This window comes from Pongo abelii, chromosome 16 (genome assembly GCF_028885655.2).
Source record: "Pongo abelii isolate AG06213 chromosome 16, NHGRI_mPonAbe1-v2.0_pri, whole genome shotgun sequence".
Classification (NCBI taxonomy): domain Eukaryota; kingdom Metazoa; phylum Chordata; class Mammalia; order Primates; family Hominidae; genus Pongo; species Pongo abelii.
The window spans coordinates 29637096-29662418 of record NC_072001.2 but is presented as its reverse complement, the minus strand read 5'-3'; the positions used below and the strand labels follow the sequence as shown (position 1 = coordinate 29662418).

The following is a 25323-nucleotide window of genomic DNA, read 5'->3' as shown; positions in this document are numbered from 1 at the left end:
ATAAGCCTGGTGACTGATGACATAGGTGCCTGGGAAAAGAGGCTGACTACTGTCAGAGAATGCATGATCACATCCACCGGATGATTAGAGTCCAGAAGAGCTATGGTAAGAGAGTGAGCCAGTTTTCCTCTGTTTCCCAGCACAGTTTAGCCAACATTCTCTTTAAGCTTTAGGTGGCTTTTTCTGCTTCTCCTGAGGACTGGGATCTCCTTGCTGTGTGGAGTTTTCAGGGGATTTCTAAGCCTTGGGCTACTTTTTGAGTAATTTAAGATATAAAAGCTCTACCACTGGCTGGGCACCATGGGACAAAGGACAAATGCACTCTGGAGTTCCATTTGTTCTAAGCCTTTAAATCTCTTCCTCTATGTTAGTCCAAGGGAGATCAGACATATTGAACTGGCTAAATAAGGGCCATCTTTTGATTCATGGTTCAGCCAACCAACCAAACTGTTAGGGCCCTTTCTAATTTCCCATACTGCAAAACTACAAGCAGTGTCTTTTTTAATGGGTCCAAATCAATAAATCCAGGTGATCCAACTTTATGTTTCCTCCACTATTATCCTAACTCTTAATTCCCTTTTCCACACATGTTCTTCAGATTTCTGCTTGTATAAATTATAAACTCAAATAGTTTTCTTGAACTGTCATGAACCTCCAGTGGGCCAAACTTTGCATATCATTTTTAAGGGCATTTTGAGATTTGAGTCTACTTACAGGTCTAGAAGCAAAAAGGAGTGGTGGGTGTAGGACCTTAGGAGAATCCGCATTGCATTCCTCCCCAACTGCCTCAGGGGAGTCCATTAACTTTCCCTCAGGCAATGCTGGCATAATCCCTTCAGACAGAGATGGAACCGCCTATATGTGGGTGAAGAGGCTACTGCCAAGAGGGTGTCAGTAGTGGGTCAGGTCTGCTGGCAAAGAAGACATCATAATTTCAGAGTTCAATGTCTCCAGCCTCAATATGGTCTCCCAAAATGTTCCCAACCCAATCTGCAGAGTTCCATTCTTCTCTGTAAAGTGCTATAAATTTATAGTAGATACCTTTCCAGGCTGAAAGTTCAGCTTTCATAGTAATTCAGCCAACTGCACGGTGAGGGTTTGTGTTTGACTTTTGGCATTTTCATCCCCATGAGTATAGGAGATAAAATTCTCACTCAGAGCACTGTAAGAAGCTCTAAGGCTTTTTATGTGAAGCTGAATTCTGAAATTTGAATCTCTTAGCTTATCTTTTTTATCGATCACTTTACTCATCAACACTAGGAGCAGAGTCCTTGATTTTCCACAGATGTTTACAGGTGTGCTTTCAGAGTCACCAAGTTCCTTGTCTTTTATCAGTGTTGATTAGGTGTGTCAAAGGTAGATGTTTGCATATCTCTTAAGCAGTTTATGACATGGACTAGCAATGTTGTCTGGACTATTAGAAATAGAGTCTTTAGCGTTTTTAGGTATCATCAGTTTAGAGATCTAAGTTTAGAAACCCCAAAACCAATGAAAGAAACTCATTCCTAAAATTCTGGTTCTCTACAATCATTCATGGTTTAACAAATAAAACCTGTTTTAGCATTCTTCAGAGATACAGGACCAAGCAGATACAGATATTGATAGACGGATGGGGGGCATTAATTTGATAAATTGGGTCACGTGATTATGGAAGCCAAGACCGGTCTTCTGTAAGCTGTAAACCATGGAGTACCAGTAGCCTGGCTCATTCCAAGGCTGAAAGTCTCAGAATGAGGAAAGCTGACAGTGTAATTCTCAGTCTGAGGCCAAAGGCCTGAGAATGTGGAGGGATGTAGAAGTAAGTCCTGGAGTCCCAAGGAATAGAGTCTGTAGTTAAGATGTCCAAGGGCAGGAGGCAGAGAGTGTACCAGCTTCAGGAGAGAGGGAGAGCAAAATCATTCTCATTACTTTTTCATTCTATCAGGGCCCCCAGCCCACTGGATGGTGCCTACCCACATAGAGGGTGGATTATTATAGAATTCATCTCAGGTCTGCTCACCCAGTGCAGTAAGACTAGATATCTACACTGACATTTGCAGTGGGAGAAAAAGAGGTGTTCATCTGGACATTGTCAAGCAAGGCGGATGAGGCAGCTCATGCTTAAGTTCCCACTTCCCCAGTGGCTTGCAGGTAAGGGTTTTTTTAAAGCAGGGGTAAATTTCAGGAAAGCAGAAGTTACTGGCAAAATTATAAATCAGTACATAGAGGTTACACATTGGTTTTGTCCTGAAAAGTCATGATATTTTGAAGCAGGGGCTTACAGCCCATACATAGGTTCAAGGGTTTTCTGATTTGTAATTGGTTAAAGAAAAGAAGGTTTGTTTTAAAACTTGGGGGTCAGCAGAAAAAAATGTCAGCTCTTTGGCTAATGGATTTGCCTCCCTCTAGGCCCCTCAGGAAGAAATTTAGTACAAAGAATGGCAGTCAGAATTCAGTTTTCAGGCCCCCCTTATCTGAGGTGTACTTGTCAGCAGATGCATTTGGTGGGGGTCTAGGTTTATGAAAAATGACTCAGGAATGTATGTTAAGATGTGATCTTTGGAACAAAACAAACATCTTCTGACTGTACCTTCCTTGGCTATTGTTTAGGCTACTATAACTTTCTTGCTTATCAAGTTCCTCATTTCTTTCTCAGTGCTAGCTAGGTACCAGGGATTTCCCTTGAAGGGACTCACGATTTTCCTTTATTTCCCTGCTTGGGGAAGCTACAGGCCCCTAACAAAGGGTCCCTGCTCCATCACATGATCTTACCCACTCTGTCTACTGACTCACATTTCAGACCTTTCTGGTGAAACCCTCACAGACCCAGAAGTAATGCTTTGCCAGTGTTCTAGGTATTCTTCAATACAGTTAGTTGACTCCTAAACTAAACATCACATTGGGTTTTGGAGTGTTACCCAAGCAGGTTTCTCATGAGAAGTTCAAATTGCCGGGTTAAGGTGAAGCAACCATGATTTCCACAGTCAAAATGTGACTGAGAGGTGGTTACTGCCGAATATCTGTGCAGTTCCCACAGGGGACAGTGGGGTGAGATAAAGGTGGTCTTCAGCTGTCTTATATGGAGTAGTCACCTTGAGCAGGTTTTATAAGGGGCTATGTTCAATGACTACTTTGAGGAATGTGGAGGAGGCCACAAACTGGAAACTGTCATGGATTTCTAAACCCTATTTCTGGTATGAGAATGTCAAAACTATGTACAAAATGAATGCCCAGGTTATATAAAATTAAAACAATTCACAGCAATATTTTAAATAGGAATTCTAGTAGCCCAATAATAACTCTCTCTCTAATCCTGAGGTAGCAGGTAAATGGAGTTGTTCAACTAATTTGAAACTATAGTTAAGCATGTTTTCCCAATAATAGACCTGAATACATATGACGAGCCGACGAAATTTTATACTGAGAAGGGGGCAGTCACAGAGAAAAAATAGTGTGTTCCATTTATTTTAAAAGGCATACTTTTTACATCTTCCAAATAGAGATGGATCATAATATTGTAAAAAGACTATTGGTTAGAAGACAGTCATAATATGATGGACTTTGTGTGCACACAAGTGAACTTGATGTAAAAAACTTCCATTTTCACTTTCTGGTGGTATCTTTAACATCATAACTTGGAGAGGGACGTTAGTAGATGAGAAACATAATCTAACAGAAACTCTTATAGTTCTCTCACTACAAATATGGCATCCACAAAACTCCTAATTACCAGAGACGATGCTAGTCTAGGAAAAATCCATGGACAAGGTGAGTTGCATAGTGATTTAGAAGAGTTTTATCCAAATATGAGAAATTTTAGAAAATCTTTATTACCTATTTTGCTTTCACTTTCTGTCTCATGATCATAGTAGTGATATAACATAAATACACATATTTATATAAGTTCAAAAGTGTAAAAAGTAAAGTAGAGGTTCCTCTTCAAAGACTTTCCTCCCCATCTCATTAGGAATAAGTAGTAACTTCTCTTAGAAGCAAAATTTATTCAAAGACCTGTGCTAACATTCTTTTTTTTTTAATTTTTATTATTATTATTATTATTATACTTTAGGTTTTATGGTACATGTGCGCAATGTGCAGGTAAGTTACATATGTATACATGTGCCATGCTGGTGCGCTGCACCCACTAACTCGTCATCTAGCATTAGGTATATCTCCCAATGCTATCCCTCCCCCCTACCCGCATACACACGTATGTTTATTGCGGCATTATTCACAATAGCAAAGACTTGGAACCAACCCAAATGTCCAACAATGATAGACTGGATTAAGAAAATGTGGCACATATACACCATGGAATACTATGCAGCCATAACAAATGATGAGTTCACGTCCTTTGTAGGGACATGGATGAAATTGGAAATCATCATTCTCAGTAAACTATCGCAAGAACAAAAAACCTAACATTCTTAAATATCTGCTAGCCTTAATAAAGAAATCCATGTACTTTATGTTCTTAGCTCCCACAATTTAGCCTAAATATTTGCCCTGGCATGCTTATATTGGTCCAAGCAAGCATTAGGTCATAGCCTGTTCCTCTACCTTATTTGAAGGTGTTTTTACCTTTCTCAGCATTCCAAAAGTTACTTCCTCCTTCCTTTGTACTCCTCTGCCTTTGCCTCTTTTAAAAAGTTCTAAGTTGCTAGCCAGTCGGGACAAATACAGAATGTGAGGGCCTGTTCCAGCCAATGGAAACTGGACACAGCAGTAGGGTGGAAGCATCAGGTTATAAATGACCATGTCTCCTTTGTTCGGTGTACTCTCATGGGAAAACTGCTGGCGAGTGTACCCCTTCTGCAGAAAATACAGAAATGGCCTTGCTGAGGAAATTATATTCAAGTGCTATTTCTTTATGGCACCGAGGAACAGGCATTTCAAACAAAAAGTATTATTTTCAACATATATGAGATAAAATTTTTGTGATGTCATAGTTTTTCAATAGTTATATGGTTTCATTATGATGTAAAATAATGATGTATTTTACTATTGATACATATGATACTTCTTGCAATTACTTGAAAAAAGCTGTCACTAGTAGGAAATAGTGACTTAGTGTTTAGTGTAGACCTATGTAAACCAAAAATGACTGACACAGATCTCATTCATTTCAGAGAATTATTTTGCCAAGTTTAAGGATAAAGAAACACAAGTCACAGTAGGCTCTGTGGCCTGTGCCTTTTTCAAAGAGGGTTTTGCTGACTTCCATATTTATAGGGGTGAGACCAGGCAGGAGTGGATGCAGGATAAAGAAAAGGGGGAAAGACAGTGAGGCAAGTGTTACATCCTTATGAGGCCTGGATTAGCACTCACTGCATCCAGATGTTGCATGTGTAAAGAGGAATGGGGAAAAAGTTGATTGTGCATTTGTCTTGCGTGTGGTAGATCTACATTTTACATAAGATAAGCAACCTTGTGAAATTACAGCTGTCTCTTTGGGAACAAAAGGAAGGTAGTATTAGCATGACTCAGTTCCCAACTTCTCCTTTGGCCTAGTGAGTTTTGGATCCCAAGATTTTATTTTCCTTGTTCTTCAAAATATTTCAGAGAAAGCATTTTAGAAGAAAATGAGTGTTTGGTTATGTTTTTCCCCTAATCTTTCAACATTAGGATGGTTTATTCCTAGAAGGTTAGGATCCACATTTTTAAGGAGACTCATTCTAGAAGGTTGTGAAGAAATAAGGGGAATAAGAAATAAAGGGAAAAAAGAAGAAAAAAGAGACACAGCTGGATTATAGCAACAAAGTAGAGAGCAATCCTTGAAAACCGATAGACTATATTACAGAGAAGTCCATATATAAGTAGACAGTCATGGAATGTTTTACATAAATAAATAAGATGCTGTTATTTCTCCCAAAGTTTTAGTTTTTTAGTTTCAATCTGCCGGGCTTTACAAAAAGCACAGTTTTCTACTAATTCCAAGTCTGAAAAAAATGGGAAAGAAAAAAAAAAAACATTGAAAATGTTAGTTTCGAGACTTGTAGCCAGCAAAGAATTTAGTATCCAGTCTAGCTAAATTGTAAACCAATAATAAAACTGGAAGACAATGAACAGGGCTAGAATCCAATAAAAGATGTACTGTAGTTTCATTTGAAATACATTTTTTCTTTCTATAGTCTTCCATTTTTACTAAAGAAAAATCATAGTAAGACCAATTTATTTCCAAAATAAGTTTTAGTTCTATGGTACTTGGCCTGATTATTTTCATAAAGTGCAGCAAGAGTATTTTTTTTTCCATATAGGCTCTTCTAAGTTGGCATTGATGGAACTTTTTTTTAAACAAAGTGTCTACTATTTGACTTTTCAAATAGCCCCTCAAGCTGAAACAAGGATTTATTGTGCCTGCAAATAACTGTATGAACTGGATGAATTCCTCTCATCTTGAGGTCGCAAGATTACTTGGAGTTCCTAGGCCTGTCAGAAAGTGACATGCGTTTCTTACCACAGATCAGAAAATCTGTAAAGAAACTGCATAGAGAAGGCACAGGGCCAGTCTCTCCAAACAATTTTATTGGTTCTATTATTCAACCTAAATTTCTCAAAGCAATCTGCTCATAGATGAAAATATGCTATTCCAGCCAAAGCCTTGGCAAGGTAACCAGTGTCTCTAATTGTGTCCCGTTACAAAAAAAAATTGTTATTGATCATATGCAAATAACTTATATTACCATAAATTAAGAATATTCAGAAATAGGTTTCAAATTCTGGGGAAATCAGGTAAAGAGAAAGAAGTATACTTGAAATTTTTCTCTAAAGAGTGTACCATATTCAATTGTTAAAAACTATAAATAGCTAAGAAAAAAGTTCTCTTTACTCTGAAAAACAAAAATAGTCATCAATGTTTCAAATAAAAAAGTCCTAAAAAGTTGTTTCAGTCTTCTGTTACATCAGTCCCACACAATTAACTTGTTCTACTTTATATTGGCTTAGCAATCCTCATGAACATATCAGCCTGTTAATTAGAGTCCTGGGAGTTTTGTTGTTTGTATTGTTGTTGTTTTCATTAGTACAATGGCACAATCTCCACAGTTATCAGAAACCTAAATTCAAGAAAACCTATCAGAGTCATTTTCACGAACTCTTCTAAAGCAGCAAGTTTTGGCCCACTGGTTTTTTATAAACCACTTTTTGAGAATAATCAAAGTAAAACAATAATTGTGAATGGAAAACTCTTAGGACAGTGGTAGTTACAGGTACAGTTGAGAAGAAATTTGCTTATTTCTGTGTCATACAACAATTTAACATAATCATAATTATTACTGATAACATATAGTAAGGCATGTCAGAATTATTGGCATCTCATATGATTTTGGAGCACATGCTAATATTTAGGTAAATAGAACTCAAAGTTAAATATTTCACCATGCTTCTGTATGATTTTAACATGTTAAATGTGGCTGATGTGTCCCTGTTGGACTTCAGGTGATGTAATATTCAAAAAGTTAATTAGGTCACTAAGGCTAAATTAGAATTTGATTTGGAAAGTTTGTGAAATATCAAAGGTTTGAAATACTTGATGTTACAAAATGGAATCACCAATCACGATGAAATAAATTACTCATTAAGCCAAAGATGATATTTTAAATATTTCTAAAAAGCAAATCCTTTATTCTTTGATACAGAGAAAGGAGATTCAGTTTGTTAAACCATAAGGTCTAATATCAGGCTGAGTGCATTGGCTTGTGCCTGTAATTCCATTGCTTTGGGAGGCTGACATGGGAAGATCATTTGAGCCCAGGAGTTCAAGACAAGCCTGGGCAATATAGTGAGACTTCGTTTCTACAGAAAAGAAATTTGTAAATTATCTGCTTGTATTGGTGTGTGCCTGTAGTCCTAGCTACTACAGAGGCTGAGGAAAGAGGATCACTTGCACCCATGACGTGGAGGTTGCAGTGAGTCGAGATCACACCACTGCACTCCAGCCTGGCTGACAGAGTGAGACCTTGTCTCAGAAATACAAACAAAAATATCCTGAAAAAATGAAAAACCAGTAAGACCTAATAAATATAGTATGAGACCAACTGAACCTTACTCCCCTCTTCTTCTTCTGCAGTTTGCCCAAAAGGCAAACAAAAATCTTTTACTCTCTCTTAATATTAAACAAAATTCTGGTTCAGAAAAGAAAACCAACTTTACCTTTGCATAGCATGGTGTTAATACTAAAGCAATTTTAATAAAATTTTATGAATGAATTCATCAAATATCAATCAGTGTAATCATAAGGTAAGATTTAAGAAATGCTTGTTAACCTTTTACTGTTTTCTACTGAGAAGCAGATAAGTTCTCTGAAAAAATCATGTCCAGATCCTGGGCTTGCATAAATGTGCTTTTTAATGTTCAATTTATAGAAAGACTGAATAATACCCTTTAAATTTCAGCCCACTTGGACACAAACAATATTTCTTTTGTAAGATCAATCTGCTACAAATCTACAATTCCGCTGAACTTTCAGTTTTGTCCTATGATTTTACCTTAGAACAACAAAAAAAAATTCTCTCCAAGCTTCCTTTACCTTTTTTTTTGAGACAAGGCCTCACTCTATCACCTGGGCTGGAATGCAGTGACACAGTCATAGCTTACTATAGCTTCAAATTCCTAGCCTCAAGCAATCCTCCCACCTTAGCCTCTTGAGTAGCTGAGACAACAGGCACACACTACTGTGCCTGGCTCTTTTTTTTTTTTTTTTTTTTTTTGTAGATATGGTATCTCACTTTGTTACCCAGGCTGATCACAAACTGCTGACTTCATGTAGTCCCCCCATTTTGGCCTCCAAAAGTGCTGGGATTACAGGAATGAACCATCACACCAAGTCTCAACTTTCTGTATCCATTTAGCTTTATCCATGAGTTTGCCTTTAATTTAAAGACAACTTGAAAACCTCTACCGTAGACAAAAGTACTTTCCCTTTGTAAGGAAAACACATTTCTCATACCTTTCTATAGCGTTTTTTTTTTTCTAAAAACACATCTCACTTTTATTATACACTTTGGATGCATCTAGTAGATTCAATTATATATGTTAATTGTAATGTTACCCCTCAGTAACTCTTATTTGTAGTGAAAAAATCTAGGAAGTAAGAAATTTTACTTATGTATCAGGTGCAGAGCCAGGGACAAAAGACAGACCTGCCAATAACGTCTGACCCTTCCCAGTGTAGTCAGAGGGCACAGCTGGGCTAGGGAGTACACTATATGTCCCCTGACCTTACTATGGCTATAAGAAAGACAAGTCAAACAATTATTTAAAATATCACACAGCGGTTTATGGCCCTAAAACATCCAGCAAAAACAGTATCTGACTTGCCTGACCAGTTCAGACCAAATATCTAAATTAAATTCTGAAGACATTTCTATTTTATTTTACGAATTATTTTGTTTTAGGTTCAGGGGTACATTTGCAGGTTTGTAATACAGGTAAATTGTGTGTCACACAGGTTTGGTGTACAATTTTGGAACACACACTAACACATGTATGTACATTGAACCCAAAGAAAGTTAAATATTTGACCATGCCCTTTAATCAAGGGTATCTCTGATGAATTTCAAGCAATGCTAAGAGATTTTAATGTACAGAGCCAGAATTCTCAAGGACAGTCATGATGCTATTGTAAGTCATTTGTAAAATTTGATTTTCTAATCAATGATTAAGAATATGAGATCTCTAAAATCTTTTTTATGTATCTCCAATCAAAACTTTGTAGAGGAGACAAACAGTGATTTTTACCAAAACAGGGAGAAAAAGTGATTGCACAATTTACATAAGTTGAGATCTTTGAACCTAAGAATTTATAACTGGCTAACAAGAAAGCTAGACTTAAAGCTACCAAATCCAATTTAAAAACCCCCAGCCAGCTCCTTACTTGGAGATGCTGGCCCAAGCGGAAGACTGTTCTCTGCCTCCTCAGAAGCAGCAAACTCCCAGAAAGGGAGTTCTACAAGAGAACATACCTCAGACCTCAAACAAAAAGTTTGGGAGATCAGGGATCTCTGTAGGGGGAGGCTCCCAGACCTCAGCAAATCATGCAATCAGTCAGAGCAATACAAAGCTTCCAGTTGGCTGTACCAGGGCCCTGCTAGGAGAGTTGCTGCAGGCCAAAGGGCCAAACTCTGCACAGAACTCATTGTGGTTTCCAAAATGTAAACCAGAAAGTGACTGAGGCAGGTCTCAATAAATTTAGAGCTAGATCTTGCCAACGTTGAGAATGTGCATGGGAAAAAGCAACACAAGTTACAGCAGGATCTGTGTTCTGTGCTTTTTCCAAAGAGAGTTTTGATGACTTCAGAATTTAAAGGGGAAAAAGTGAGCAGTAGGGGAAGAGGGGAAAAACAAAAGAGGGCTAGGCACTGAGGCAAGTGTTTGCATTCTCGTGAGGCTTTGATTAGCAGTCAGTGAAACGACATTTTATATGTGAAAATAGAGGAGTGGGGGATAAAGTTGATTATGCATTCATCTCATGTTTGCTGGATCTACATTTTGCATAAGATAAAGTAACCATGTATAATTACAGCTATCTATTTGGGAAAAAAAGGAAGTCAGTTTTAGTGTGACACAGTTCCCAAGCGTAACTTTCCCATTGGGCATAGTGATTTCGTGTTCTGAGATTTTATTTTCCTTTCAAACCTGCTATTAGTCTACACATTTTGTGTATGAGTGCATTAAGTTGTCACAGCATCTCAAGAGGTAGACACTACTGTGACCTTCTGAAAGATGTAGCTCTGAATCTGAGCTAAAGCCCTACAGGAAAAGACTTAGAACAACCTTGAGCTTGACCCAGTGTTCCTACTCACATCAACTATGTTAGAATACCACTTCTGTCTTAGAATAAACACTTTGTAGGTGCTTTTTAAGAATTCCTCGCCTATCCTATTATAATGGAATTATTTTCCTATATTAAATTCTAAATACTCCATTGAATTCTTTTTTCTATGGAGGTCTATAATCCACCTGAAGTTGATTTTGTGCATGAGTTTAAAAGTAAATTTTATTTCTCCAGATGGACATTCAGTATCCTGAAATATTTATTGAAAATTCATCTTTTCCCAGCCTGGCGCGATGGCTCACGCCTGTAATCCCTGCACTTTGGGAGGCCAAGGCAGGTGGATCACGAGGTCAGGAGATCGAGACCATCCTGGCTAACACAGTGAAACCTCATCTCTACTAAAAATACAAAAAATTAGCCAGGCATGGTGGCGGGCACCTGTAGTCCCAGCTACTTGGGAAGCTGAGGCAGGAGAATTGTGTGAACCTGGGAGGCGGAGCTTGCAGTGAGCCAAGATGGCGCCACTGCACTCCAGTCTGGGTGACAGAGTGAGACTCCGTCTCAAAAAAAAAAAAAAAAAAAAGAAAATTCACCTTTTTCCATTACTTATTCTTTTGGATTATTTGTTTATATAGGCATCTATCAGATTTTCAACTCTGTTTTATTTTTATTGATTCTTCTTTATTTTATTATTATTAATTTTTTGAGACAGAGTCTCACTCTGTTACCCAGGCTGGAGTGCAATGTTGTGATCTTGGCTCACTGCAACCTCTCCCTCACGGGTTCAAGCAATTCTCCTGCCTCAGCCTCCTGAGTGCCTGGGACTACAGGCACATGTCCCCACACCTGGCTATTTTATTTTATTTTATTTTATTTTTAGTAGAGATGGGGTTTCACCATGTTGGTCAGGCTGGTCTCAGTCTCCTGACCATCCGCCTTGGCCTCCCAAAGTGCTGGGATTACAGGTGTGAGACACCGTGCCTGGCCTGTTGATTCTTCTGTGTTCAAATATTACATCTTCTTATTTTTTAGAGAGTTAATTTCACACTAGACATTTCCCTCCAGAGACTGTTCTTTTCATCACTGTGCTACTGAAGACAGGGAAGTATAAAACCTTGCATGTCTTGCACTTACATTAATATTCCCAGCTGTACTTCGAAAAAACAGCAGGTCACAGAACCTGTGGAGACAAAGTGACCCAACTTGGATGCTAGTCCACCATATTACTTCTGATTTGCCCCGGTTCCATGAATGCCTTCTGATCTCTCATTTATTAACTGTCCTTAGCATAAAATCATGTCAACCTGGGTATTACCACAAAAATTACAGGCTATGAGGCATGTAGCCTCCTTGTCCATTCTGGAGGGTTGCTTTTAATTGCCTTGCTAAAGCATGTATACCCTTTCCCTGTGGAGTATTAACCCTGGGTCTGGAGAGTAACAGTGTGAACAACTACCTACCTGCAGCCATCCAAGGTTATACTTCTGCGTGTAAGTTCCATCAATAAATTAACCAGTACTGACTAAATGGATTTTCTGCCTTCTTCTTTAATTTTTCAGATCCTTTGGCATTTCAGAGTTGCTTTGTGTATACGGCCCTTTAACAGAGCAAATGGCCAGCCAGGAAACCAAAGTATGGACAAGGGGAAAGAAGCATCTGTGGAGGAAGTTTTATGAGTGGCCCTCCTCATCCACGTCGGTGGCGTTGCCCATATGCTACATATCGATGGACCGCTATGTGTGTTTAAAGCTTTTTAGTAAAATGTTACTAAAAAGTATGACTCACTGTGGTGAAAAAGGTGGCAAAACAGTGATAACAGTGAGTTTGCTGCTATTATTATCTATGTAAGTGGTCATGAAAGCGCAGGTAGCAGCTGAGGCATGTGTAGGGAAGCTAGGAAAAGAATCACAGTGAGAAAGGGATGAGAACTTCCATGTCTGTGTTAATGTCTGGTTTTATGATAAACTTGAAACTCAAGAGGCACAGTTGGAAATCGTACCTTGCCACTTTGTGTGGCTGGGAGAGAGAAAGCTGTGCCAGCTGAATGTGTGGACTGTCCTTGCCAATGCAGGCTGGGATGCAAATACCTGTAATTCTTGGGAACCAACCAGTGAGGCAGATGATGACATAGAGTTTAACTCAGAGGAGGAAGATCATTATCCTTCCCATTTGAGAGTGAAACTGTTCATGAAGTGGAAAGCAAAATTCCAACACACACAGGCCTGGGTAGGATTACTGGATACAGCAAAAACTTTTAAACAGCTGCCAAGAGAAAGCCTTATGTACATGAATGATGCAGCTATGGGACACCAGTGAGGATGATATCTCCCTAGAAGGGAATGAACCTGAAAAATGGAGACAGAAGTACCCCTGGAAGTGCAATAACCCCCTTATGGGACAAGATATAGGGAAAGCCATTTCAGATTTCCTAGAAACTCAAAAGGGAAGAGATTAGGTCTGACTGGTTGCTAAAGGAAAATGGAAAAAGGGAGAAACAAAGTCTGCTGGACTGAAAAAAGGAGTTTATAAAGGCACAATTAAGGTTACTAGGAAACAAATGTGGTATGATCTGATTTCAGCTTGGATTGACAAAGAGAATATAGATGGGCAACCCAATGGCGTATTAGTGGGGTTTGGAAAGATCTGACTCCTGATCAATAGTTTAGACACGTTCTAAGTACCTCCCCCGCCTCCACCAGAAGAGGGAGAAAGACAGGAAGAAACCTTTGGTAAAAGGATCCCAATCTCTGCAATTCAGGGGTGGACTTCTTTCCAGCCTGGAGATCATAGGTAGGGTCAAGGCTGCTTCTGTGTGAGATCAATAGGGGGTGACCAGAGGCTGTATTTGGAGCTCACTATTGATTGGAGTCTAAAACAGCAGTAGGAGAACCTTAGCTTTAGTGGGCACAGGTGCAGAATGTGTCTTAATTGATGGAAATCCAGAGAGACACCCTGGTAAGTGCGAAGCTATAGATGGTTGTGAGGGGTTAAAAATCTGAGAGAAACAAACTCCTCTCCTCCTTAGTTTTGTCTGGAGTTCCCCCTTGCTTACTCTCCTGTCTTTATCTCACCTATTGCAGAAAACATCTTGCGTATGGATGTCTTCTTAGGATGCTCTTTACAAACATCTGTGGGGGAATCTCACCTAGGACAAAGGCTATATTAAGATGGGAGGCAAAATGGGAAGGTGTACACCTCCCTCCCCCACAGTGTATTGTTAATGTGAGACAATACCATCTTCCTGGTAGAATACAAGAAATCACAGCCACCATGGAGAAACTGGCCAAAGTTAATATTATCTGGCCAGCCCAGAGTCCTTTCAACCATCCTGTGTGACCAATAAGAAAATCTGATGGCACTTGGATATGACAGTAGATGAGTGGACACTACTGATCTTTCTAAGATACATGCTGCTCTATGTAATATAACTCAAGTGATTGAGCAATTAATACAAAACATAGGCACTTATCATGCTGTGTTAGATTTAGCTAATGCCTTCCTTAGCATCCTTTTTACCCTGACTTGCAGTCATTATATTGATGATACTCTAACTTCTGAAGACTTGTCATTGCTACAGCAATAAGGAGACACATTGACACCCTCCTTCAAACCAGAGGATGGGCCATCAACTCACAAAAGCAGAAGGCCTGGAACCAGCTGCAAAGTTCCTATGGGTCACTTGGCCAGGTAAGACACACCTTACTTCCGGCTTGGTCATTGAGAAAATATAACAATTTTCCATACCTAAAACAGTTAAACAGTTACAAAGTTTCCTAGGTCTTTTGGGATACTGGTGGGCTTTCATTCCATGTTTATCTCAATGTTTGCCTCCCCTATACTGACTATTAAAGAAGCAATCTCAGCTGGGCACAGTAGCTCACACCTGTAATCCCAGCACTTTGGGAGACCGTGGCAGGCAGATCACTTGAGGCCAGGAGTTCGAGACCAGCGTGGCCAACGTGGTGAAACCTCTTCTCTATTAAAAATACAAAAAATTAGCCAGGCATGGTGATTCATACCTGTAATCCCAATTACTTGTGTGGATGAGGCATGAGAGTTGCTTCAAGCTGGGAGGTGGAGTATTTAGTGAGCTGAGATCGTGCCACTGCACTCCAACTTGGGCAAAAGAGCTAGAAACCCTGTCTCAAAAAAAAAAAAAAAATCTAGGATAAAGAACTAAAGAACAAGTGGTAGCATTTGAAAAGGCTAAAATATTGATTGCTCAGGCACAAGCTCTAGTTCCCCCCTTCCGGGATACCAGTGTCTTTTGATGTGTCTGTAAACCCTGAAGGGACAAAACAGGTCCTCTGGCACATTCAGCATGGGAAAGCAGTTCTTCTAAGATTCTGGTCACAGCTATGGAAATGTGCTGAAACCCAGTATTCTCCAATTGAACAACAGGTTCTGGGAGCATGCAAGACCATGCAGCACATTGAGCCTGTAACTGATCATCTGCCAGTAACAATGAGAACAGATCTCTCTATTAAGGGCTGGATAGAAGGGTTGTTTTCCAGGCCAATATCAGCTATTTCTCAAGCCTCCATTATACAGAAGTGGCATGTATACCTGCAACAATGTAGCACCCGCTCCACGAGTCCTTTGGGAGATGCATGCTATCGAGTCCTTTGGGAGATGCATGCTATCATAGGGCCAAGACACTATGAGACCAGTGCTGCCCCTGTTGTGGAGCCCCTGCAGGAGACGCCTCCAGTAATATACGAAGGCACATCTCCATTCCTGAAAATGCTTGGCACTTGGATGGAGCTGAGGTAACCCTTGTGTATAGATGACAGTAACTGTACAGTTGCAGACAAATACTATCTGACAGAGAGGGTTGAGGTTTCCAACTATAATAATGAATTAATCTCTTTCTCTTTGCAGTTATGTCAGTTTTGGCCTTACATAGTTTGACATTCTGTTGTTAGGCGCTTAAATGCTTTAAGGATTATTATGTTGTGCTGGAGAACTGACCCCTTCATCTTTGTGTAATGCCCGTCTTTACTTTTAGTGACTTTCTTTGCTTGAAGACTTCTCTGTGTGTAATTCATGCAGCGACTCTTCCTTTATTTGATAAGTGTTAGCCTAAGCTATTTTGTTTCATCTATTTATTTTAAATGTATACATGTCTTTATATTTCATAGATTTTACTTAACATCATTTAGTTGGGTTGACTTTATTGATCTATGCTGACATTCTCAGTTCTTTGATTGATGCTTTCAGACTATTGACAACCAATGGAGTTGGATTAATATCAACCATATGTGTTACTCTTTTTGATTTGTTGCCCCGTTATTGTACTTCACTTATTTTCTGTGTTTTGAGGTTTTAGTTGAGAATTTTATGCGATTCTGTTTTCTCTCCATTCTTAGCATATCAATTATATAACTTTTTTTTTTTTTACTATTTTAATGGTTGCCCTATGGAATAAAACTTTTATTTTTCATATTCTTAATTTAGTCTCACAGATAATGGTCTCTGGAAAATAATAGTAGCACCAATCTATTTGATTAGGCATGCTTATGTCTATATGTTATATGTATGTAAATATACATGTATATGTGCATGTATATTCACGTATAAGTGAAATGAATGACAGTACTAATAGGGAGAACAAAAGAGTTAAGTTTTTTTTTATTCTAAGATATTCATACTACCTGTGAGTGATACAGTGTTTTTTCAAAAAACACTTTTTGAAAAGTATCTTGGATTCATTTTAAATGTAATATTGCAAACTCTGGGTAAGGGTTTTGGGCCAAGGGCCTCAGTTCTTTGTTGGCTTTGGCCTGTTTCTGCATTCAGTTCCCTCCCATGTTGGCTTCTCCCATATGGGAAATGTTCCATCAAACCACCAAGGGAGGAGGGACTTTGCTAGCAACACAAGAATCACCATCTAATGTAACATCATCATCCTACTAATGTCCCATCACCATTGTAGTATTCTGTTGATTTTAAGCAACTCACAGTTTCTGACTACATTCATTAGAAGGAATTAAAATACAAAGTTACTTATCAACTTCACTTATACTTAGAGGTTGGAGTCGTTGGGTGCCATCTTAAGTTCTACCTACCACATCTGATCTTCTCCAATATGAAATGGTTTTTCAGTCTTCACTTATTTTCTATTACCTTGACCCTTTTGACAAGGACTAGTCAGTTCCATTGTAAAATTTCCCACAATATGAATTTGTCAGATGTCTTCTCATAATTAGACTAGGGATATGGATTAAATTCAATATTTTCAATATTTATATTTATTTAAGTTTAAAGATAAGAGACAAAACAATATACTATTTATATATACAAACATACAGGAAAAATGAATATAAGAAAATTAGAGACTGACAAAGATAATCCGTAATAATAGTTACCTTCAGCTGTTAACATAGATGATGAAATTCAGGAGATACATTCAGGGGGCATTAATGATATTGTTAATGTTCTTTCTGTTTTATAAGCTCAGCAAAGGCTTAAAATAAAATAAACTTTTGAAATTTAAGAACAGTTTTAGATTTACAGAGCAGTTTCAAATATAATACATAGAGTTTCCACAGACTCCATACACCATGTTCCTTAATAACCCCCTTACATTAGTGTGGGATATTAGTCACAATGAACCAATCAATATTACACTGTTATTAACTATCCACACGTTATTCAGATTGATTTAGTCATCATTTAATATCGAGTTTCTGTTCCAGGATCCTATCCAGGATACCTCATTACATTTACAATTCATGCTCCTTAATCGACTTTGACTGTGACAATTTCTCCAAGTTTCCATGATTCCTATGACATTGGCATTCCTAATTTGGGTTTTCTTTGGTGTTTCTTTCATGATTAGACTGGATTGTAGGTTTCAGGGAGGAAGACCACAGAGGGAAAGTGCCATTCTGATCACATCCTGTTAAGGGTACAGACTGTAACAGCTTTACCACTTTTGATGTTAATTTAATCACCTGAATGAGATAGTTCCAATCAAATTTCTGCACAGTGAAATTACTCTTTTTTTCTTCCCCTTTCCATGTTGTATGTTTCAAAAAGAAGTCACTACACAACACACAAATAAGAAGTGAAGAATTATGTTCCACTTCCTAGGGGCAGAGTGTCTGCAAAATTATTTGGAATTAATCACAATGAACAAATGCCAATTCTTCTTCAATTGTTCCATATTATTCCATCATTGTTCTACCCATAGACAAATATGGGTACTTATTTTACACTTCACTTGAAATAATTAATTTGGTTTATTGCTCAAATTGCTTCAATATTGTCCAAGAGACTTTCTTTTTCTTCCTTTTTTTTTTTTTTTTTTTTTTTTGAGATGAAGTCTCACTCTGTCGCCCAGGCTGGAGTGCAGAGGTACGATCTCGACTCAGTGCAACCTCTGCCTCCTGGGTTCACGCCATTCTCCTGCCTCAGCCTCCTGAGTAGTTGGGACTACAGGCGCCCACCACCATGCCTGGCTAATTTTTTGTATTTTTAGTAGAGACAAGGTTTCACCATGTTATCCAGGATGGTCTCGATCTCCTGACCTCATGATCCGCCCGCCTTGGCCTCCCAAAGTGCTGGGATTACAGGCTTGAGCCACCACTCCCGGCTGGGACTTTCTCTCAGTTGGATCCTCTATAATTTTGAAATCTCCCCATACTTATGGTTTGTTGGTGTTGTGTGCTGTTTGGTTTGTTGCATTGTTGGTTGGCATTTTCTTTTCTTCTGGCACTACTAGGTGCTGCAGGCTGATTATGTTTATTCGCTGTCTATCCCTATTATCCACCATTTCTTCACAATGCCCTAGTTCCTTTGAATGGAAAATGGAATTAGAAATGAAGATCTAGAGACTGTGGTATATTCATTGCCCCTAGTACATCTGATGACTTGAGGCCTTGTCAGCTGACTGAGCAAAATAATACACATGTGTTTACTGACTTACAAATATATACATGTATATAAATATTTCAGTATGTATGTATATGTATCTATATTAAACTAACCATGAGTTCCATGTAAAATTTCTGGCAGCACATGATCTAATCCAGTACCACATGAAGCTATGTACCTGTTCTAACTCTCTTGTATGTAGCTTGCGCCTCTAACATGGAACTAGTTGGCTTTGTTAACTTAATGATATCATCCAAAAATACATGCATAGCGTTTTCAAAAGTGGTAATTTATACACCCCTGGGAAACTACTTTACCAGCTAAAACTAAGTCCTTATATACAAATTATTTGTCCTTTTGACTTAGAATCTCAGAATTTCCCTCTATTTCCTAATTTACTTAGGTCAGCCCCCTTTTCCCACTCTAGTGAGCTTATTTCACACATTTGTTATACAGTTATATTATTTAGTTAATCTCTCTGTCTATCAACTAAATAAGGCTTTTTTTTTTTGGATACAGTCTTGCTCTGTTCCCCAGGTTAGAGTTCAGTGGTGCAATTTTGGCTTACGTCAACCTCTGCCTCCCAGGTTGAAGGAATTCTCCTGCCTCAGCCTCCAGAGTAGCTGGGATTATAGGCATGTGCCACCATGCATGGCTAATTTTTGTATTTTGTATTTTTAGTAGAGGCAGGGTTTTGCCACGTTGGCTAGGCTGGTCTTGAACTCATGTCTTCAAGTGATCCCCTCCACCTCAGCCTCCCGAAGTGTTGGGATTACAGGCATGAGCCATGGTGCCTGGCCGAAATAAGGTTTTTATTTTACCGTCTGTGTGTTATGAAGTTCTGTAGGTCTTGAATAACAGTGTCACATATTCAGTGTCATGTTGTCATACAGAACAATTTCACAGCCCCAGAGACATTTCTTGTACTTTACTGATTCAAATTTTCTGTGGTCCAATCTCTTCGTACTCACCGAATACTGTCTCTGTACTTTTTTCTTTTTCAGAGTGTTATATAAATGGCATCAGATAGTATTTTGCCTTTTCCAACTCATTTTATTTAGTTATCAAAATAGCTTTGAGGTTTCTAAAGTATATCTTATGGTTGTTTAGATTTGCATTTCTTGAATAACAAAAGAATTGAGCATGTTCTCATGTGTTTATTGGACAAGACTACAACTTTTTTTGGAAAAATGACTCTTCAAATTATTTGCCATTTTTGATTAAGACGTTTGCCTTTTTATTTTCAAGAAGTAAGACTTTTTATCTATTCTGGATAACAGACCCTAATTAGCTATGAGATTTTTAAAGATTTTCTCTCATTCTTTGGTGTTGCCTTTTTACTTTTAACCATGTACTTTGAATCACACAATACTTTTTTGTAATGAGTTCCAAGTGTCTGTTTTTTAATTTTAATACTTGATTTCTGATGAAGTTCATTATGTCTTTTTAAAATTATGTTCATTTGCTTTAGGTGTCATAGCTTACAAACCATTGTTTAACCCAAGGCTACTGTATTAGTCTGTTCTCCCATTGGTATAAAGAAATACTGAGACTGGGTAATATATAAAGAAAAGAGGCTTAATTGGCTCACAGTTCTGCAGGCTGTATGGGAAGCATAGTGACTTCTGCTTCTGGGAAGGCCTCAGGAAATTTCCAATCATGGTGGAAGGCAAAGGGGGAGCCAGCACTTCACATGGCCAGAGCAGGATGAAGAGAGGGGCTGGAGTGCTACACACTTTTAAGCAACCAGATCTTGTGAGAACTCACTCACTATCAGGAGAACAACACCAGTGGTGCTAAACCATTCATGAAAATCACCCTCAGGATCCAATCAGCTCCCACCAGGTCCCACGGCAAACACTGCAGATTACAATTTGACATGAGATTTGGTGGGGACAAAGATCCAATTTATTTCAGGGATGAAGATGTATTCTTATATTCTGTTCTATGGATTTGGTCTATTTGACTCCTATATTTAGGTGCATTATTAATTTGAGTGAATCATGCATATGGTGCTAGGGAGGAGAAAACCTGCATGTCAATGTCCATTTGTCCCAGCAACACTGTGTGGGGAAATATTTCTTTATATTGAATTCACTTGTCAACCTTGTAAAATTGTTTTACCATGCATGTAAGAAATTTTCTCCTAGACCAACATACTGGAGAGTTTCCTTAATGTTTTCTTGTAATAGTTTCATAATTGGAGGTCTTCAATTTAAGTCTTTAATCCATGTTGATTTGATTTTTTGCATACAGTGAGAGACAGAGTTGTAGTTTCATTCTTCTGCATATCGATAACCAGTTTTCCCAGCACCATTTATTTAAGAGACTGGCTTTTTCCCCAGTGTACATTCTTGGCAACTTTGTCGAAAATGACATAACTGTAGGGCTGTGGATTTGTTCCTTGGTTTTCTATTGTGTTCCATAGGTCTATATGGGTATTTTTATTCCAATACCATGCCGTTTCGTTTACTATAGCTCTCTAGTATAATTTGAAGTCAGGTAATATAATTCCTCTAGTTTTGTTCTTTCTGCTTAGGATAGCTATGGCTATCCTGGGTCTTTTGTTGTTCCATATCCTTAACACAATTTTGATTACTATTTCTTTTGTAGTATGTTTTGAAATCAGAAAGTAGGATTTTACTACACAAACTTTGTTCTTTTTCAAAACTATTTTTGTCTGTTCTGGAATTCGATTGGTTCATATATGAATTTTAGAGTAAAGTTGCCAATTTAGGGAGAAAATGTCACCTAGGATTTAGCTAGCGATTGCATTAGATATATTTGGAAAGTATCAGCAACCTAATGATACTAAGCTTTGTAATCAGTGAAAGCTCAATGTATTTAATTTATAATTGTATTAATTTGTTTGACATGTTTTGTAGTCCTCAGTATATGTATCTTATACTTATTTTATTAAATTAATTCATAGATATTTAACTTTTATGCCATTTTACATGAAATGGTTTTTGAAAATTTGTTTTTAGATTGTTAATTGCTAATAAATAAAAATACAGTTGATTTTATATATTGACCTGTACTAAGCTGCTTAACCTGTACAACCTGCTTAACCTGTACAAGCTTGCTTAACCCTTTTTTCATATTTTGTTATGTTTTATTAGAGTTTTTATGATGTCTCTAGGCAGGATCATGTCATTTGGAGACATAATCTGACTTTCCTTCCAATCTGACTGTGTTATGTTTATTTTCTACACCAATTACCTTGTCCACATCCTCCAATACAGTGGTGACTAAAACTGTGAAAGTGATATCGTCCTCTTGTTTCTAATTTTACAAGAAAGTGTTTGAGCTTCTCAGAGCATTTAGGATGTCATGTGAGGTTTTCTGTGCTTTCATGGTGAGGAAACATTTCTTATTTGCCTAACTTCTTGTATGTTTTTATAATAAATTAAATTTCAATTTAGCAAGTGCTTATTGCTCATCTTTTAAGATGACCATGTGTATTGTGTCCCTTATCTCTTAATGTAGTTTATGGCACTAATTCTTTTTGTATGTTGAACCAAATTTGCATTCGTAAGATGTATACCTTCATCAAAATTTATAAATTTTACATGTCTGTTATTTGTTTTGATAGTATTTCCTTTAATTTTTGTGTTTATGTTCATAAGTCATATTGATCATAGTTTTTCTTCAGTAACTTTGTCTAGCTGTGGTATAAGGCTGATAATTCACATTGGAAAGTGATCTATTCTTCATGTTGTTCTTATAGTTTTTTATGTGAAAGGTCTAAATTTATTTAGCACAAATAGAATTGAACACATGAAAAGGAGAAAAAATGTACATTTTTTCAAGACAATTTTCAGACTTTGCAAACAATTATATTATATAAGTGAATAAAACCAAATCAGAGTAGTAAAGAGATGTAATTGGGCTACATAGATGGAGATTTACAAAACACTAGGAAGGGAGAGAGAAAGGTGGGTGATAAATTACTCTTTTTACTATGATTTCATTGTTTTGCATATTTCTTTCTTTACACTAGCTACAAGTATAGACAAAGATGAAATGGGTTGACAAACAGGTGCTCATTATTTAGAAGAAATACCAGATTTAAACTCTGGTATTTCATTAAGGTCAATTTAGTTTGTATGCTCAGGAGACCTAAAATGTAGACATTTGAAGTGACACATTTTGTGAGCCTTCATAAATATCTATAAAAAATAGAATATCAGAGTTTTTAAAAACTTAAAAAGTGAACAAAACAAGGATTTAAATATTATTATTAAAGTTGTTATCTATTCCCAGATGATGACTTAGAAAAACAAACAGTTGGCAAACCAGTGCAGCAGGTGAGTTCCGTGAAGCCAGAGGCACACCCTGGGAACTGGGCTGTTGCTGGAGCCGGCACTGCTGTGCTGCACATGTGGCTGCTTCCTCCTCAACAGATTTCTAGGACCATCATTTTAAAAATTATTTCTACATATGTAAAATAGGGATTTCAGTACTCCACTAAAAGCTCTCCATTTTTAATAGTTAGCATTCCATGGAAGGCAGGTCTTTGCAAACCTACCACCAAAATATGAGGAAGCTGAACAGCTGAAGATAGAGGCTGATATAACCAGTCTCTTATAAAGTAACATTTAGTAGGGATTTATGAGCAAATATTTGAGTCTCACATAGGACTTATATACCATGGGGAAGGAATGTGTAGGAAAACTGAAGTCTACCTGTCAGGGAAAGACAGAAATGCCATGTGAATCTAAGCACAGGATTTATAGTCATGGTGGTTCTGACCTAAGGGCAAGATTTACAGAAAAATAATGATTTTCACAAAGAACAGTAGATACAATAGAAGTCTTATCCCCTAGTGTGCATATAAAGGAAAAAAAATATTTATACAGAAAGCTTAGAGGCAGTCCCCGAACAGGGGTTAATCAGAAGTCAACATGGTGAATTAGCTTTCAAGATTGAGTTGTTTTTGCCTCCACTGCTAGGTAGAGGGTAAATGGAGTTGGTCAGCTTATGTGAAAGTATAAGTCTGTTTCTTAAATAGTATACCGTAATACAGAAGATGAGGCACCCCTGTTTCCAAATAGTCATTGGCAGTCAGGGAGAAAAGTGCCATGTTCCATTCCTCTTATGATACACATGTAACTGAGTGAATGTCTGGCTGTTCTATGCATGCAAAAGCAATGACATAGAGGACGTGCAGGGTGAAAGGAAAGTGACTTTATTTTTCAAATCCAGCAGTAGGGAAATGGCTGGATTACACCTCTTTAAACCAGTTCAAAATTTTGGGCAGAGGGCAGGGGTTTAAAGAAAGGGAAGCATGACGCATGACATGGGAGGCATGCAGGTGTTGTGCAGATTCAGGGAGTCTGTGTCTTACTCCAATGTGTATCTTTAGTTATGGTCCATCTGGAGACAGACTGATACCATCTTGATAGTGCCAGGCTGTAGATATCCATCTTGAGGCAATCTTTAAGAGAGAGACAGTTCCACAGCTGGGCCTTTATGTTTGGTTCATTTTAAATTAGCCTCTGGTATTTTTTTGACAGGCATATAGTTAGATAAGTATGCATGGTGTGAGTTTAGCCAACATATAGTTAGATAAATGTGTATAAGGCATGGACGTGTACAGTGGGAAACCGAAGGGGGTGTGGTTCCCAAGTATATTTCAAGGTTCTACTTGAAGACTAAAGCAATGGCTTCTGCAGTTTGCTTCAAGGTTACATCTTGGGACTGGGAAGAAAAGAAAAGGAGAAAGAAAAAACTTAAATGTATTTTGAAGCTATATTACTCAATTACAATCCTTCACCATAAAAGACCATTCCATTTCCAAGGAAAGTGGGCAACACAGTCCATCTAGCTTCTTCCTGCTGAAAAGGGGCACAGTTAGAGGGTATCAGATTGGAAGCTGTTTACCTGGAGTTGGAAATATTCGTGGGTTCCCACACTAACGTAAGAATGTGTTGGAGCATTATAGTGTGGGGACACAAAATTTTCTGGGAAAGGTTTTCCTGAATCTCCATACAGATCTTGAAAAGTGACAAAAACTACAGCAACCAAACAGAACAGTGAGCAGAATACCAATTATACCATATATGAGAGTCTTCCGTGGACATGGAAGTCGACTAAACCATGACATTGTGGGATCCTGGGAGAGGACATTTATAGCAGAAATATGAGTATTCGGTGCGTGCATGGCTTGGATTATATCGTGAGAATAATCTGGTGTGTATACACACCATTCAGTCTTAATGCACAAGTGTCACACTGGGCTGCAGTTAGGATATCTAATGCCATAGGGTTCTATAGAGCCACTTGTCTAATCTGCGAGTTTTTTCAGTGGGAAGGGTAATGTTGGGTTAGGTGTTATTACAGGCAGCAGCTCTATACTTAGGGACTCTACTTATAATTCTACATCTATGTTTGCTATCTGGGAGGAAAAGGCAGCTAGTGAGTACAACCAACAGTGTGCCCATTTTTATGGTGTCTGGCCTTCACATTTTCCCGGTTGTCAGGCAGAGGGTCCAGATGGGACAGGATGTGTCCTGGTAGGTAAGGGCACCCCCAGGTGTATTTGCCAGTCCAGCTGTAAGGTAAGTAAGACCAGCTATGACTGCCTCAGACCCATAGCTAACTCCAGGAGAAAGGATAGGCCCCACCATGTAGCTTGATACTATTTTGCCATCCTAGCCACATATTATTAGTCAGTGGATGGGTTTGTC

The 25323-nt window shown here is 38.1% G+C and overlaps 1 long non-coding RNA gene across 1 annotated transcript in view; it reads left to right on the top strand.

Annotated features, from left to right (window-relative positions):
* LOC134760254 (uncharacterized) overlaps positions 1-14787 on the top strand; it is a 157625-nt gene extending 142838 nt beyond the window's left edge. The window contains exons 24-25 of the long non-coding RNA XR_010137433.1: positions 12313-12571; positions 14331-14787. This is a non-coding gene — a long non-coding RNA (uncharacterized LOC134760254). The remainder of the gene's footprint in view (positions 1-12312; positions 12572-14330) is intronic.
* The last annotated feature ends 10536 nt before the right edge of the window (positions 14788-25323 follow it).